Source organism: Mandrillus leucophaeus, unplaced genomic scaffold (genome assembly GCF_000951045.1).
Source record: "Mandrillus leucophaeus isolate KB7577 unplaced genomic scaffold, Mleu.le_1.0 Scaffold236, whole genome shotgun sequence".
NCBI classification, from domain to species: Eukaryota; Metazoa; Chordata; class Mammalia; order Primates; family Cercopithecidae; genus Mandrillus; species Mandrillus leucophaeus.
In genome coordinates, this window is record NW_012102432.1 from 2,436,953 (window position 1) to 2,448,760 (window position 11,808).

The following is an 11,808-nucleotide window of genomic DNA, read 5'->3' on the forward strand; positions in this document are numbered from 1 at the left end:
TAACCGCAGGTGGGAATGCAGGACTTTACAAAGTAGCTATAAAACTAACTAAATTATCACCCATGGCCCCCCCAAATCAAGTTATTTTTAGGGTAAGGCTTTGGATGTCTGCATTCCTGCTGACATGAAGAGTATAGAAAGCCGGGTGAAGTGGTTCACATCTGTAATCCTAGCACTTTCGGAGACTGAGATGAGAGGATCGCTTGAGTCCAAGAGTTTGAGACCAGCTGGGCAACATAGCGCAACCGCATCTCTAATAAATACATAAATTAAATAGCCAGGCATGGTGGTGCACATCTGTAGTCCCAGCCACTCGGGAAGCTGAGCGGGGAAGGCTGCTTGAGCCCGGAAGGTCGAGGCTACAGTGAGCCATGATCATGCCACTGCATTCCAGCCTAGGCAACAAAGTGAAACCCTGTCTCAAAAATAAAAAATAAATAAATAAATAAATAAACTCAAGAACTTCAGGCTATCAAAAGTCAAGTAGCAGCATTTAAGTAAAAGCAAAGTGGACATGGTTATGCTAATAAGAACCAGCTGGCCACATGGTAATCACACGGTCTGAGCACAGTAATATCCATCACAGTTGATTGAACAGGGATTTTCTGGAGCCAACAGAGACAAGCAGCCCAATAAGGTCCTGCTTTATTTGTATAGAAAAAAAAAAAATCCGATCTGAGGAGCAGAATTCAGTCTACAGCAACCACAATAGAGAACTGTAGTCCTCATTCAATCCTTAGGCTTTAATTAATTCATAAACAAAGAGGCCCTTGAATAAGCGGGAGACTGGGTACTCTTTGGGACGAACTCTGCAGTTAAACCCCATTGTGTCATATATTTTGAAAGGGTATCTGTAAAAAGTGTCAGAATTCCTGCATTGACTCCTTCATCAATAGGTATTGTGGTAGAAAAGGTCAAGTGGAAGCCCTTGGAATTCTCATTCCCACTAAAAGTACAACAAAAACTCTCACATTCCCAGAAAAATCACAGGGATAGGGACATCCTTAAAACTTCAATAATACCAGGGTGGTAATTTATCTCATTTCCATTTAATTTTCCAGAGCAGTACACCAAAGATAAATGAGTTTTTGAGAACGACAGTGAATTGTCCTAAACTTAATCAGGTGATGACACAAATGAAAGCTGCTATTTCAGATTTTATCTCATTGAAGTAAATCTACACAGACTCTAGTACTTGGTATATAGCTGTTTATCCTGAAAATAGTAGCTTCTCTTTTGCACTAAATATAAACATTTTTAAACATTTTGCTTTCACCTGAAGAAACGTGAATTTAATTTACAGATAGGTCTGCCTCCAATACTGATACAGGCCAGAGGAGACCTGTGCAGTGGTATGGGCCACTCAGGGTGAGCTTAGAGGACAATGGTGAAGTGAAACACTTTCACTGAGCAGAACTTTGAACAGCACACTTCAATGTCCACTTTTTCTAGAAGAGATGAATTGTTAATATCCACATTAAATTATGAGCAATGGAAAACATTTGACCAGAGGGTCAAGGGCTTGGAAAAAGCAAGAAGAGAGGATTGATGACAAAGTGATTTGGGGAAGGAGCATGCAATTGGACCTCTCAGAATGGGCTCAAGGTGTGAGAGTGTGAGAATATTTGTGTCTCATATGAATGCCTGCCAAAAGACCACTACTATAGAGAAGTCTTCCATGAATCGAGTGGACAAAACTATTATTTCTGTTAATTTCTTCTTCAGTATTCCCCCCCTTACCCCACCTGTTTATTCAACAGACTCATGAAAGCAGTGGCCATAGGCAGAGGAACACAGGATATAAATAGATTCATAACTTGCTTACCTGACCACAGCTTCTGCCAAATATACAGCTTACCAGAAGTAGTGACTAACTTTGAATGCTTGATAAGATCTTGTGCTTCAAGGTAACTAAGCAGCTGCTTGGCAATTGTTTACATTGGACTCTTTCCACCATGAAATAGGCAGTCACTGACATTAAATGGAATAAACACTTATTCTGGGTTTATATTTGTTCTCCACACCTCTTACAACAGAGCCAACACCACCATCTGCAGAATAACAAGTACCTGATACAGAAGTACAGTACTGGCCACAGCATTGCTTCTATGAACTTCACTTTACAATGATAGAAGTACAGCATGAACTAACACACATGGAATTCATATGCACCTTCATTCTCCAGAAGTAGCTGGCTTTGTAGAACCCTGTAATGATCTATCAAGTTATCAGTCACAATGCTAGCTCTAATTTTAAACGTTTGGTTCTCTCTCACAGGACACAGAAAATTATCTGAACCAGTGAACATAATATGGTAATATAATGCTTTCTCCCATATCTAGAATATCCAGGTTCAGGTGCCAAGGGGTGGAAGTGGAGGTTGCACCACTCACAATTACATCTAATCACCCTTTCACAAAATGTTTGCCTTCCATCCCAGAAACTCTGGGCTTTGCTGGTTTAGAGATTATAGTATCTACTTGAGTTATCTATTTCTCCATATAAATCCTTCTCCAGTATATATTGGCTTTACAAATCAAGAACATTTACTTTTCTCATGAATGTGCTGTTTAGAATGGGCTTCTTAGGAAAAGCAACAGCTGAAGAGGCCCAAAGGCTAAGGGCTGAAATCTGCAGGCTCACTCACTCACGCATCTGAACTCTCAACTGGGAAGAGACAAATAGGTGAGGACTGGAGTAGCTGGAACTCATTGAGCATTTCTAGCTCTGTGGTCTCTCTACAAGATCACTCCTGCATGGTGGCTTCAGAATAGCTGCACCTCTTTTATCAAGCCAAGCATGATATGTGCCTCTTCCAAGCATATGTCTTGAGAAAGGGAGAAAGCCAGATGGAATCTCTATTGCCTTTCATATCCAAGTCCGAGAAGTCACGCAGCGTTACTTCCCTGGGAGCCATGGCCCACTGGGATTCAAGGGAAGGGAATATAGACCCCCACATCTTGATAGAGGACTATCAAAGTTACAAAACAAAAAGAGCATAGGAGAGGGGATATATTTATGTGACCGCTTTTGAAAACCCACTCTGTCAAAATATCTAATGAAGGCAGACCTCTGCTATTGACACTTGACCATTGTTAAGATTCTTATGCCACTGAAAAAACAAGTATGGGAGGGGTCAGCAATTGACTTGAGTAAAATTCTGAGTATAAAGGGGGAAAAGATGCAGTGATTATTGCACACTGAGCACAGGGGGAAGAGAAACCAGGGAAATCCTGGGATGCTTCATTGTACTGCCAGGTTTAAACACATGATTGAGTAGGAGGCATGGGCAGTCCTACACAAGTGTAATCCTCTTGAGTGCAGATACCTCAAGAATGAATGTTTGGGTCACTCCATTATGAAAAACTCAGACTAGCTGAGGTGAAGACTGAAGGCAAGAGGAACAGTGAATGAATAGTAAAGAAAGGACATAAAAGCTATCAGAAAAAGCTTTGTGATAAATTGTAGAAGCAGCGACTACACCCTCCTCCTACATTCCCTCCTTTTTATGTCTTGGCTATATTGTTATTAATCATTTCTCTCCTCTTTTTTCAGTCTCTCAATATACATACCTTGTGAGTAGTTAAGTTTGCCATTTTGCACATAATTATCCTGGGATTATTCAGATCTGCCTGTAGGAACCAACTAAACTTTGGATCATTTCCTGTTAGTTGTGTGAGAGATGTCTCCCTCTGCTAGGTGGAGACAGGTTTTAATGTATGAATATATTAAGATAGTATGTGTGGATGTTGGATGGGCAAATGTGAGGCCCATAGTGGTCACTGGTAAATTTCTAGCTATCTATCACCCAACCACCCACTTCCTCCAGCATCCCAAGCTCCTCTGGGGAATTCTCCACCATGAGAGTCCAGGGAAAGAAGTAGTAGCCTCCCATTGTGGAAGCCAGAATTGCTGATTCCATCTCTCTCTCTCTGGGTTACAGAAAATTTTATCATTTGGTTGCAATTAAAGTGACTGAAGGGGGAGGCAACAGTTGGGAATCTGATTCATAAGCTGACATCTGCTATGTGAACAAGGCTGAAGAGCATGTTGTTTAGTCCTCCAGAACTCCCTGGGTTCTTGTCCTCTATTCAATGCTTCTCCATTATCTGAACCCCTGATATATAATAATGTATTAGTCTGTTCTCAACTGCTAAAAAAGATATACCCAAAACTGGGTAATTTATAAAGAAAAGAGGTTTAATGGACTCACAGTTCCACATGGCTGGGGAGGTCTCACAATCATGGCAGAAGGCAAAGGAGAAGAAAAGGGACGTCTTACATGGTGGCAGGCAAGAGAGCTTGTGCAGGGGAACTTCCATTTATAAAACCATCAGATCTTTTGAGACTTATTCACTACCATGAGAACAGTATGGGGGAAACAGCCCCCACGATTCAATGATCTCCACCTGGCCCTGCCCTTGACATGTGGGGATTATTACAATTCAAGGTGAAATTTGGGTGAGAATGCAGCCAAGCCCTATCAAATAATAAATTTGGTTTTCTGGCTAAAGAAAGCCAGACCTCATATTTGCTACTTACATATGTATATGTGGTCAGTGGGGGAAAAAAATAAAGGATACATACTAAAATGTTAATACTGGTTATCTCTGTATTATGGATTAAGAGTGATATCAATTTTTCTTACACTTTTCTATGTAATAAACAGGAAAAAAGCAAGTATTACTTTAAATACAAAACTCAATTATTGAAACTAGGGTAACAACCCACCTAAATAAAGAAAATAATTCTCCTATGCCTATATAGATGACAGGAAGATAGAAAGATAAATGTATAGATAGTTAGATAGACAGAGACAGAAAGATAGGAAATTTGGGCAACTTAAAATGAGTACTCCCATATGCTATTTAGAAGAAGAATCGCTTCGCCATATAGTCTGAGGTTTTAGGTAGTCCACGATATATTTGTTTGTTAAAAGACTTTTACTGCTCATTCAATGCTTAGTATCATATGCTATTATGATAGAAGAAACTTGCTTAAAATCCTTAGTGATTATGGTAGAGAAAACTTTATTCTTAGCCTATGCTGAGTAACCAATCAGTATTGTCAACTTGGATATATAATAGCCTTTTGCCAGTAACAAAATCATGAATGTGTCTGTGATATAAAAACTATGGAGAAACTTTGTATATTTATTCTGTGATTTTCTTAATAGATCAATCTCAAGTTTCCATATTGTGATGCACGGTTACTCCTTCCCAAAAAATGTTTATATTTTGTGTAATTTGTTAACATTTTATTTGGGTGTTTTAAATTTTTAATTTAAAATTACTCTTTGAGAAGAACCCAAATTTACTTCACCTTCAAACAACTATATGTTCTAAATGGAGTTCAAATTTTCTTGTGAAAAAACTTAGGATCTTTTCATTTTAAAGAAATAGCTTCTGTGAAAATGGAAAGGGAACTTCCTTCAGGCCAAGAAAGATGACACAATGAGCACAACAGCCACTTTTATCACATGCAGAAGTTTCCAGCCCCATGGGGTTCTTGTCACCAGGTAGTGCCACCTGATGCATGGTGAGTGACAACAGGGTTATGGTAAGCAGCAAAATGAAAAAGATGTATGTCCACAATACTTTATCTTGGAAGTAAGTAAAGAACGAGGTCTATTCCTCAATTTCTTCATTCCTCACAAAATAAACAACATACTTTCTAAAACCTGTATTGTTAAACCAACTTTAGTGAGATATAATTTACATTCAATAAAGGGCACTCATTTTAAGCATAGAATTCAAAAAGTTTTAAAAATGTATATATCAGTGAATCCACCAACACAAAAAAGATATGGAACATTTTCAGTACCCCAGAAAGTTCCTTACTACTCTTTCTAGTCTATATCCTCTTACCCTAGTACACAGGCAAATCCTGAATTGTTTTCTGTTACTATACTTAACTTTCAAATTAGAATTTAAATACTGAATGAGTAGTAAGTAATTACATAAAGCCACTTCCGTGGAGGATGGTGGAAATTTGTTACCATTTACCTAAGAAACCGATGTCCTAAAGTAATCCTTGGCAATATGCCCATCTTAATGTGCTCTATATGAGTGCTCCCCAAGATACCAGCACATAAAGTATTTGTTACCAGTGCATTTCATAATACAGAATTTAAAAGTAGAAGCTTAGAAACTTTTATGGCAATTTGGCATTACTATGTCATCTACTCACATGATCACCTTTGTTATAAGTTCAATTCTACTGTATTTTATAGAAGTATGAGTCAGCAACAGGGTGGAAATTTTTAGAGATTTAAAAAAAAATTTTAAATCTATTACTTCACCACAATCAGAAAAACAGTCCATATGTACTCTCCATCTGCCCTGACCTCAAATAGTTTAGTTTTCCTCCCTCTGTTCTTTAAGTAAAAGCTTTTAAAAGATATGCACTGAATTTGGAGCAGGAAATGAATTTGGAGCAGGAAATGAGCTAGAATATGAGTATTTGTCAAGATTTCTTACAATACATAAGTACAGAAAATCCTTAATGACTCTTTTCAGATTTAAACTCAAATAAGTGTCCAAGCAGGAAAAAAAAAAAAAGTCACTCATAAAAAAAGACTGAGGAAATTGCTGCTGCCTGTTAGTTGATTTAAGCTAATGGTGCAAGTAGCCATTAGTTCAACTAATGGTAATGGACCTTCTGATGAATGATTTGGTGAAAATGTCCCAGATGCCTCCATTCTACAAAAAGCTCAGAAGAAATAAAAACAGTATCTATTTTTAAATTAGTGGTGCGTAGATAAAGTAAAAGCAATATATAAAGATATTATTTAGCTATGACAATAGATTAATTTCTAATGTGTTCTCTTCTATAAAATAATTTAATAATAGTAATATTGGCAAGCACATATAGTACTTATTATACGCCAGGCACTGTTCAAAATGATTGATGTATTTTTTTCATTTAACCTTCATACCAACAGTGTGAGGTATTTAATATTATCCCTAGTTTACAGAAAAAGAAACTGAGAATAAAGAAGTTGAGTTAAGTCATCTTGCCCAAGGTTACGCAACTAGTCAGTAGACAAGCTGGGTTTTAAACCCAAATCTCAAATGTATGTGCCTAACATCTATGTCTGTAGTCTCTTTGCTATTGAGAAGCTTAACTTTCACCACAGAAGCCATTAAATGAGCAAACTGACCAAAAAATAAGTAAATCGATGCTCTATTCCATGTATTTTCTAATGAATTGATCCTATCATTTATTAGGTTCAAACATTGAGAATTAACTTCTTTTTCTTTCATAGGATATTTTCTCAGTTGCTTTTGCTAATTATGCTGGGATTGTGTAATGGCATAATAATCAATTAAAAATTAGATAGATAATAAGCCTCCAATCAATTTGCCTTTTTTTTTTTTTTTTTTTTTTTTAATTTTAGACAGGGTCTCACTGTTGCTCAGGCTGGAATGCAATGGCGTGATCATGGTTCACTGCAGCCTTGACTTCCTGTGCTCAAGTTATCCTCCCACCTCAGCTTCCTGAGGAGCTAGGACCACAAGCATGCATCACCACACCTGGCTACTTTTTTGTTTGTTTGTTTTGTTTTGTTTGTAGAGCCGGTATCTCCTCTTGTTGCCCAGGCTGTTCTCAAACTTCTGTGCTCAAGCAATCCTCTCACCTCAGGTTCTCAAAGTGTTAGGATTACAGGCATGAGCTAATGGACCCAGCAAACTGGTATTTTTAATAAGGTTAAACAACTTACTATTTATTTTTTCTACTTAAATATTCATCTACTTTGAGTGCTACTAAGTTGTTATCAATGTACTCTATATTGATAACGGCATAAAGTCTCATCCAGAAAAGAATGCCAATATCAGACTGCTGAAATTATGGTTTATATTCGATGGAGCAAAGGGTCAACCCTGTGACTGAATTTCTTCTCTTATTTTACAATCTCTCTGGCTTCAAGCACCACACACTGTATATGCTTGAAGGACATTCTGGTTTATATCATATATAATTAATATAAAATTACTCTGAATGTTAGTCATATTATAGAAATTATATGACTTGAACTTTTTAAGTCTGGAAGATTTTGAGGGAGTGGCGGACATTTAGCGAATTCAGATTTATTCATGATATAGCCATTAAAATAGGACCAACTTCTCCTGCAATGTATCTAAATGAGATGTTTCGCTTCTTGACATTGTATATATGGGTGTATTCATTTTCAATCAATTAAGAAATTGGACTCAAAAATATCATTCAAATATATCAGCAATGAAGAAAGTATATCTTCCTACAGTTTTCCATAAAAACAAATGCCTCCCTTGCAAATTTTCAATTCCTGTAAAGTTAAAGCAGTCACTTGATAAAAAGAAAAACATGGAACTTTACATTACGTTTTTCTTAGGCTGGTGCCCAAGCTAATGTGCACGTTCTTTTATATGCATAATGAAAATAGCACAGATGCAAATTTTGAATTCAATTTAAAGTAAATTTAGAGGTTACAAAAAGAAAAGATGATTTTAAATACCTATTGATTTCACTTGAAAAGCATCATTATATTATTTTCCACATATGGATTTTCTATCTGAAGAATGACAAAACATAACATACAAATTTCAAAACATTTCTATTGAAGGCATCAATGGAACGCTTGACAGAAGCATCACGTGAATTTTTGTATGCCAGACTAGTGACAGGTTAGTCTTGTAAACACCTTCCTCTTCTGACAATTAAAGATTTTCAGTTATCAACTGAGCTGCTCGATGCTGGCTAGCAAGGAGTTTCTTCCATGGTGCACAGAAATATCTCATGAAAACAATGCATGCTGAAACATGAGAACTTCTATGGAATGTGTCAGAAGTTGTTTGAAATAACACACACACTTGAAAATTTTAGCTCAGATGGTTTTTGTTTTTGTTTTTCTGTTTGTTTGTTTTGTTTTGAGACGGACTCTCACTTTGTCACCCAGGCTGGAGTGCAGTGACGGAATCTCGGTTCACTACAACCTCTGCCTCCCAAGTTTAAGCGATTCTCCTGCCTCACCTTCTCGAGTAGCTGGGATTACAGGCATGTGCCACCACACCTGACTAATTTTTGTGTTTTTAGTAGAGATGGGGCTTCACCATGTTGGCCAGGCTGGTATCGAATTCCTGACCTAAAATTATCCACCCGCCTCGGCCTCCCAAAGTGCTGGGATTATAGGCATGGACCACTCAGATGGGTTTTTTATAGAAACGACAAAGGCAATTTATCTCACATTACAGTTATCACCAAGTATGAAAGCATTAAGTTGTTTAGGCATTTCTGTAAAAGAAAATCAATCATAATATTTTCTTCAACAAATTATCCTGCTAAAATTTGCCTCTATTTATTGACTGAATAACATGTGTCAACCAGTGTGCTAACTTATTGTACAAAAATGGTAAACAAGACATAATTCCTGTCTTCAAAGACTTGCCAGTAGAGAAGGACAAGTAAAAGACTAATATTTATATGATTTTCAATCATCTATACATACAAAATGTGAGTAAATGTGTCCATGAAAATGTCAGCACATTATCTGAGTAGCTTCTGTCTAGGAAAAATACTCAACCAAAGAGTATTTTTCAGTTTTTATTAGATAAAAGTTATTTTAAAATTAAAATTCAATAAAATAAGATTTTTAAAAGGTGGGCCAACAACAACAACAAAAACGTAAACGAGGTCCTGGGGACAAGATGTCCACAAAGTTCTTGGAAAAGCTCTCACATATTCATGGAGATCTAGAAAGTCACATGCATGTGTGAGGCTATGTGTATTTTCAGGAAAAACCTAAGACTGCCTTAATATATCCCTTTTCATGACCCTTAGGTTCTTTGAAAGCAGGGGTGAAGGCTAAGTTAAAGTTGTCAACTTCCATTTGAGGCATACTCTAACATACACACATACATGAACACACACACACAGACACACACACACACACACACACACTCACTGAGAGACCCTTGGAAAGGATAGGACACTTATTAGTTAAAAGCACTTAACCAACCTTCTGCCCAATTATTGGCTGACCACTAAGTTAACCAAGGAGAGATTTCAGTGGCTACACATGATAAAGCTTACAGACTTTACCGAATTAGGTCAGAAAAGTCACTAAACAGTAAATAACGACAACCAAAACAAATAGCAACAATGAAAAATGATGATAAGGGAGGAGTCTGATTTTCAGAATTGCCACATAATATTATTTTAAATGTCCAGCTTTAAGCAAAGAATTATGAGGCATACAAAAACACAGTATGGACCATGCACAGTAGGAAAAAATGTATTCAATAGAAATATTATGCAAGGAAGTCCAGATATTGGACTTAGTAGACAAATGCTTAAAACCAGCTATTACAAATACAGTCAAATACTAGCAGAAACTATGTCAAAAGAATTAAAAGGGAGTATATGAATACCCAAATTGAGACTATCAATAAAGAAATAGAATTTTTTTTTAAAAAAAGAGCCAAATAGAAATTCTAGACTTGAAAAGTACAATAACTGACATGTGAAATTCATAGGAGGGTCTCAGGAGCAGATGTAAACTAGCAGTAGAAAGAAGTAAACTTGAAACTAGATCAAGTCTGAAGAAATTTTTAAAAATTAAGAGTCCACAGATATATTTAGGATATTTTCAATATCTCAACACATGTATAATGTGAGTCTCAAAAGTAGAGAAGAGAAAGAAATGGGCATAAAGAACAATTGAAGAAATAATGGCTACCTTTACAAATTTGATGAAAATGTTTTATCTATGAATCTAAGAAGTTCAACAAACTTCAAGAAGGATAATCTCAAAGAAACCCACATGTACACACACTATAGTCAAACTGTCAAAAGTTGCAAAGGAAAAAAAATCTTGAAAGCAGCAAGAGAAAAACAACTTATTCCTACAAAAAATTCCCCAATAAGTTAACATTTGACTTATCATCAAAAACAACTGGAAGCCAAAAGGCAGTGAGATGACACGTTCAAAGTGCTGAAAGAAAAAAATCCCTTGACCAAGAAGTCTATATTCGACAAAACTATCCTTCAATAATAAAGGAAAATGTAAGATATTGCCAGATAAACAAAAACTGAAAGAATTTTGTTACTAGCAAACCTGGCCTAGAAAAAAAGGGGGGTGCTATAGGGATATCTTCAGGCTAAAATGAAAGAACATGAAACAGTAAGCTGAAGCAACATGAAGAAATAAATAGTTCCAGTAAGTACCTACATAGGCAAAAATGAAAGACAGTGTAAACGTATTTTTTGTCTTTAACTCCTTTGTTCCCCTATCTGATGTAAAAGACAGCTGCATAAAGCAATAATTACACAAGTGTGCTTGTTGACTTACAATGTATAAAGATATAATTTACAGGCGATAATAGCAAAAAGGAGGAGGGAAGAAATAGAGTTAGACTGGAGTAAAGTTTTTACGTATTATTGAAATTTAGCTGATTTTATTGTGAACTAGATTTGTTAAGCGAATCCACTAATTGTAATAGTAGACACTAAGAAATAACTCAAAAAATTTTAGCAAAATAAATAAGAAAATTAAAATAGTACAATAGAATAATGCATCTATTTAACACAAAACAGACGGTAATAGAAAAATACAAGGGTAAGAAAAAGATATAAGAAAGACAGCAAAATGGCTGTCATAAATCCTAATATACTAGTAATTACATCAAATGTAAATGAATTAACACTGCAATTAAAAGGCAGAGATTGGAAGAATTAATTTTTTAAATGATACAACTACATACTGTCTAAAAGAGATATACTTTAGATCCAAAAACACAAATAGTTCAAAAGCAAAATTTCTGGAAAAAA